This window comes from Panthera uncia, chromosome B4, assembly GCF_023721935.1.
Source record: "Panthera uncia isolate 11264 chromosome B4, Puncia_PCG_1.0, whole genome shotgun sequence".
NCBI lineage: Eukaryota > Metazoa > Chordata > Mammalia > Carnivora > Felidae > Panthera > Panthera uncia.
The window spans coordinates 100,567,940-100,574,831 of NC_064809.1; the positions used below are offsets into that span (position 1 = coordinate 100,567,940).

Here is a 6,892-nt window from a genome sequence, read left to right on the forward strand (position 1 = left end):
AATGTGTATCTCAGGGTAAGCAATCCAGCTAGGGAGCAATTGAAATACTTTCTGCAAAAGATGGGCCTGAATCAGGGCAACAGTTTTTGGGCTAGGGGAAAGGGGACAGAGTCAAGCAATAAGTAGGAAATATAAGAGATAGGATTTAATGATTGATTAGGTAGGAGGAGAAATAGAGATGTAGAGAAAGATGGATAGATAATAGCTAAGAAGACAGGTAGGAAAAGAGAAAGATCATGGATGGATTTCTGGTTTAGATGAGGGTGGTATTCATTGAGACTGGCAATATAGGCAAAGAGCCAGATTTGGAGGAAAATATTGTATTGATTGGGACAAGGAGAGGTGGGAGATAAAGTAGGAAGTTGAAGTTGGGGTACCTGTGGCACATCTTTGTAGATAATGTCCAACATGTAGTTTAATATGAGTCTGAAACATGCCTAAAGGTAAAGTGTCAGTACTAGAGGAATAGTTAAGCCCTGGTAGAGTAAGAGGGTAATAAATAGGTCCCCATGTGAATGCTATCATCTCCTTGGCTTCACTAAAGCCAGCCATATTCTCATTCAGAGGAAGCTTTTGAGAGCTTAATATTAAAGCAGCTGAGACTGGTCTCATTTTAATTTCCTTCACAGTCTTGCTCTTCCCCTTAGTTGTAGTAGCAGTTCCTAATCGGGCTGGCTCACGACTGAGTCCCACTTCTGTTGTTACCCCAATGTATACTTGAAGTCCTCCCACATTGCTTTACTCCCATCTGTGCTCCCAGGGACTGGAATCTTGTCTAGACCTCATGTTTGGATCCCTGCTGCAAGACTCCCTTGCCTGGGCCTGCTGCCTCAGTGTGGACATTTGTTGTTTATGGATCCCAACACTTACTCACACTCCTTCTAAGAAATAACCTTAACCAGATTTCCCTTTGGTGAATCCCCTGTCTCTGTCAGCACAGGTGGTCATTGTTAAGCTGACCCTGTGCTATTCTTAAAGAGGCTTCAGAAAATCAGCGCTTTGCATTTCCTTAACTCCAGTGATTGGCTCAAAAATGGTGTGTGTTCTAAGCAGAGGCAATGCTTTATGCTCTCCTCCTCCTTAATTCACGTGTGTGAAAGACTTCTTTCTCCTCCTGGATGAGACTAAGAAAGCATGTAGCCTTGGGCAGTGCTGGTGGTCTGAAAGTGGAAAGACAGACCACATGTGCGGATGATAGTATTTGTGTCCTGCATTCAGCTGCTTCTGCAGTCAAGTCTAAACCAGGACTCTTCGGGTTTGTTATTTTGCCTGTTTGTTTGTTTAAGAGAATTTGTGTTGAGGCTTTTTGCTTTAACTAAAAAAAAGACCTTAATTTATTGATAATTTATTCACTCATCGCATAATCATGGAGCACGCACAAGTCAGGAGTTAGCTAGGCGTTGTGGATATGGAAGAGAATAATCAGAGACAGTTCCCTGACTCACTGAGAGTTTCATGAAGCTCACAGTTGACCAGAAGACCACTGTTAGATTTCCCTGACATTGACTTTATGGTTGTCAGGACTTCTTCCAGGATTTCTGTTGGCAGATACCTTTGAGCCTGGGCTTTGTTTGTTAGGTCTCCCAGAGTGTCTACCAGTGGACCTGCAAAGAATTCAATTTCTTGTCTGGAGCACTTCATAGTTATGAGCCGTTAGTTATATGGGCCATCTTACTCTGATAGTTCTTGCTAGACTCTGGGTCTCAGCTATTACTTGTCACATATACCACTGCTATCCTAGCTTCAGTATGTTACTTCTCATGTTTTACTTTTTTTGCTGGTTTTTAGAGATCTTAAAAAATAAGGATTGAACAACGTTAAGGAGTCAGAAGGTAAGAAGGGAGGTCGGGACCTCTTATGAATTAGGAAAAGGTAGGTGCGTATTCATTTCTCATACACAAATTCTTTCATAGAAGTATTTCAGAGGCACATTAGTGGAAAAAAGTAAAAAACAATGATCAGAAATTAACATTGATCCATAATTGTCCTCTCTGCTTCCTTCCCTCTTCATCTCTCCTCTCCTTCCCTCCCTTTCTCCTTTCCTTCCTTCTAAATGTATTTATTAAACCAATTCTTGGTACTGTTGTGGGTGCTGAAGTATAGCTCTAAACCTACAAATCCTTGTCATTATGAAACTTTGCATTTTAATGTAATAAGCATTGAATTCAGAGCTTTTACATGTAATTCCATTTGAACTTTGCAATAATTCATTTTTATGAATAATGGAAATGGAGTATAAGGAGTATGAGTATGTAGTTTGTTAAGGATCAGAGCAAGGGCAGAGGCAATATTCTAAGCATGTCTGTAGCAGAAGAAATCAAGCTAAACACAAGTGCTATGAGGAAAAATTGAGCAAGGTATATGGAATACAGAGTGATGGGACTGAGAAAGTTTGAGTTCCAGAGGTACAGCAGTGATCTGAATTACGCCATGCAGAAACCAAAGGACAACTTTTGCAGGCAGAAGGAACCGCGTGTGCAGCAGGAACATACTGGATGTGTTCGAGACCAGAAAGTAGGGCAGTGCAAGCAGGGGCAGGGTTGCAGGAAAGGCGGTCACAGGCAGACAGAAGCCTCCTGATGAAGCATCTTATGGACCACAGTAAGGACTCTGGATTTAGATGATACCTGTCACTCTGATCCACTTCTAAAACACCAGCTTTTTCTGTTCAAGGTCCAGAGGGTTGAGAAAGAGTGAAGCAGTGATAGGACTTTGAGAGCTCAGGGATTGGGTAAAACAGATGAGATAACAATGCTTGGGCTCTGGCCAAACTCACATCCCACAGTGTAACCACACCCTGCTTGGATTTCATTTCTATCTTTGAACTGGAGTCAGAGCAGGGCGGGAGTGGAGGGTCAGACTGCCTCCCTGTAAGAATTCTGTTCTGATCTCTTTCCACTCTCTGCCTGGGCAGAGAGAAAGGAAGATCAGCATGAGTGGGTGTGAGATCAGAGAATTATGCAGCTGATACTCTGTTTAAAAGGAATTCCAGTGGTCACCCCCACTTCAAAATATCAGTGGGTATTTCTGCCAGCACAAAGGCTGACACTGCAATTTTATACCGGCTTGCTCTTCATTTTATCAGGGAGTACCTTTATATAAGTCTCTATAACTCAAATATATAAACCAAGTCCCTATATAATGTGATCTCTAACTTGTTCTTGCAGTTTAATGTACATCTCTCTGAAAGTATTGGATAATTTACAGTGCTTAGAAAAATCTTCACTATTTGCTTTAAATGTTAGGCCTAAGAGTGATTTTCCTTCTTCTACATTTTCTTTGTTAAATGGGAATTCATTCTGTAGTAGAAAAAAGAAACTTTGTTAAATAAAGAAGACATCGTAAATTCTCTGTGTGAAAAACATTTGATACTAGAATTGGGTAAAGTTGAATGACAATACTCAGATTGGGGGTTGGCAGAACACAAGAATGGAATAGAATGGAATACAATAGAAAAGTATTCTGAAGGCCTAGAAGTTCTTTAAATCACTCCTGGTTGTTTTTTTTTTAACATGAGAAAATTAAGTTTGGAGAAGTTAAAAGCTTAAGTTTTAAGTTGTCTTCCAAACTTTAAATAACCTGTTCCCTCTGTTTTAACTTTTAGTTATGCTTGGTTTTGCCAAAGATAGTCATTTTGTTATGATTGTATTTTTGTAGATGCCTATGAATATTATGGTGGAGAGTGCCTCCCATGCGGTTGGTGATAGTATTTTGGAGAGATTTTCCCAGCTATTTGTTTTACATGTTTCTTTCTCCATGTTTATAGCTATATCTATGTGTAAGTCTGTATCTACTTTTTAAGCTGGAAGCCACAGAGAGAAATGTATTTTATATTGGAACTCAGCACACACACATATACACACACGTGCACATACAACTAAAAGCTTTTTCTTCTCTTTGCTTATCTTCTCTACTTTTCAGTTCTATTTTATTTTTTTCTATATAATTTAAGACCCTAGTCCCAACCCACTGAAATGATTTTACAACCCACTTATGGGTCTCAACTCATAATTAGAAAAGAAGGCATGATTTTGGGGAAAAAAAATATATCATTGGCTAATGAGGAAAACCTATAATTGCTCCAGGCACTTTGGTGGTTACTGTCATAGATTCAACCCATTCTCTACTCCTCAGCTAGATAGGCAATGACCCTGGGTTTGATCTCAAATAGCATTTGTTATCTCCTTATCTCTTCATTCTTTGTGTCACTAATTGGCTGGATTAAGCTGATAGTACCAGAAAAAATAGTCACAAGTTCTTGAAGCCCTCACTGTATAGTATAAGCTGTAAGTATATGCTTATAGCTATATGACTCTAGGTTTCAATAGCCAGAGAGAGGGAAATTAAGAGAGAGCCAACCAAGTCCCATACTTCATTCACCTGTGAGGTTCAATCATCAGTCCAAAGTTCTCTTAGAGATTTCAACAAACTGTAAAGGACTTAATCCTTCCACTACATTAAAGTCACAGGAATCCTTCAGAAGTTAATGGTTTTAGATGGAACTATAGCTTAAAGTCTTTCAGAATACATACCATAGTTTTCCTACTATTTATTCATTAGACAGCATCACTATGTTGAAATTCACAGTAGGGAACGGCTCTTGTTTTTGCCAACTCAGTGTCTATGAAATCTTCCTCTGGTAATATAGTAACTCATGTTTCCTCTTGGGTACCATCTTTCCTGTTCCCTCTGTTCTTGCAGTGTGAGTCATGAAATCGGGGACCAATTTCCAGCCCTGTTTGCTGGATTTTGCTATACTTTCCTCCCTACTGCTGATTACAATTGAACCCCAAAACATATGCAACCTCACGCTAACCTTCAGGACCAATACTCAGGAGAGGTAACAGTAATCTAAAGAATTCTACAAGGTAACATCAGGATTTTTCTCCAAATTGGTTTCTGACATTGTGCCTCTCTTCTTTAAAAAAAAAATTTTTTTTTACATTATTATTTATTTTTGAGAGACAGACTCACAAGAGAATGAGACACAGAATCCGAAGCAGGCTCCAGGCTTTGAGCTGGCAGCACAGAGCCCGATGCAGGGCTCAAACTCATGAACTGTGAGATCACGACCTGAGCAGAAGTCAGATGCTTAACCGACTGAGCCACTCAGGCACACCACCTCCGTTCTAATAATGGGCCACCCACCTTAAAACCTGGGCCCTGAGTCACTGCATGTAATTTGTCCCTGAATATCTGACGCATTACCTTCTTGTTTGGTCCTGGAGACTTAGCTTGTGACTGCATCACTTGTCTGTCTACTGCTGACTTGACTTAACGGCCTCTCTTAGCTTTTCTTTAAGCTCCTGGAGGACTGGTCTGGACCCATTAGGCATTTCTTGGTTAGGAGTGTTCCTATTTCCTTGAAAAGGCCACCTGATGGACTACTTTCCCGGGCTACCACCTACTGTTTGTTGCAATGTTTCAGATACCCAGCATTGTCTTCTCACTGGGCTCTCAGAATCTGTTCCAAATGTCTGCCCCACTCCCATGGATGAGTCTGTTATCAGAGCTGAGACCCTCTTTTTTTTCCTTGCTCTTAACCATATCTGGTGAATTCTCAAGATAGATGAAACTAACTTTTTGTTATCTTTCCCCATGTCCAACATAGTATCTTGTTCAGGAAATTGTTGAATAAGCATGTGCATATGAAAATTAGTATCACTTATCACAGTTGTCATTTTGTTTAGGGAGTCAGACTCACAAAAGGAAAATGTGTACCTTGGAAACTTCTCTGTGGGAAAAACTTGGGAAGAATGAGTCTACTTCTTCAAGATTTATTATGAAATAATAAAATTATGTAGCAAGAGAGAATGCAGGACAAAATACTGCTGTAATTGCTTTAAATGCAGCATCATGGGCTATTTGCATTTTTGCCAATTCTGCTTAAGCACCAGAATATTGAAACTAGCTTTCAAGGAGCTCCCTGTCTCAGCACAAAGGCAGGCATGCAAATAAATAATTGGAATATAATGTAATGGTGGAGAAGTGGAATGAGAGACAAACTATCTGAGTAAGTGAGCCATGAAGGCTTCACAAATGGGGATAAGAATTCACTGGATGGAGAGGAAAAGAGAGGCATTGCAGGCAGAGAATAGCTTGAGCAAAGGCACAAAGTTGTGAAAGTGCCAGGCATGCTGAAGGAATTAGCGAATGGCCTACTGTGGCTCCAGAACAACACATATTGGGAAAGGGGTGCTGGGGTAAAGTGACGAGAAACCTAAGTTGGGACGAAGTGATGGGAGAACTTTATAGGTCAGGCAGAGGATTTTGGACCTGATCTTAGCAGAGTTTTAAGTGTTTCAATTTCAATAAAAAATTTAATATGACAAATGTTCACAACCTGAATTTTTATGTCCCTGTGAAACAGGCCCTTTGTAAAATAGACATGTGGAAATGATTGATTTCTCTGCTGAACACAGCCGTTATTTCTACTCGTTCCAATGTTTCTCATGTGATAATACTGCTTCCTTGTATTACCACCTTTCCAGTGCTGTTCAGTTGCTTCAAGTTGTGATCACTACACATTCATCTATCACAAGACCCATAAAGAAATCAAATCCCCTCGGTATTCCTTGGATATGTCTGCTACTGTTCAACTTTAACGATAACTTCTTATTCTTAAATTTTTTCAACTCAGAAGGGTGGGTTTTGCTCATGGTGTCTGTTTAGTGGGCCTAGAGCGGCCTTGAAATGGAAATCATGGTCTCCTTCACACGCCTGCAGCAACATCAGAGTTTTTTAGAGGAAAGTGGCTTGGATTCTTCCAACAATCTTCCTTCCAGGCTAATCTACCTGGGACACTCAGCCCTGGGTCTTGTTAGAGGAAACTGTTGCCCTCTGGGTCATTGCCACCTCTCACTCACGCTCTTCAACCTTAGCTAAATCATTC

At 40.3% G+C, this 6,892-nt stretch overlaps 1 pseudogene; it reads right to left on the minus strand.

Moving 5' to 3' along the window:
* Nucleotides 1-6,351: 6,351 nt before the first annotated feature.
* Nucleotides 6,352-6,659, minus strand: LOC125919889 (small nuclear ribonucleoprotein G-like; annotated as a pseudogene).
* Between the last annotated feature and the right edge of the window lie 233 nt (nucleotides 6,660-6,892).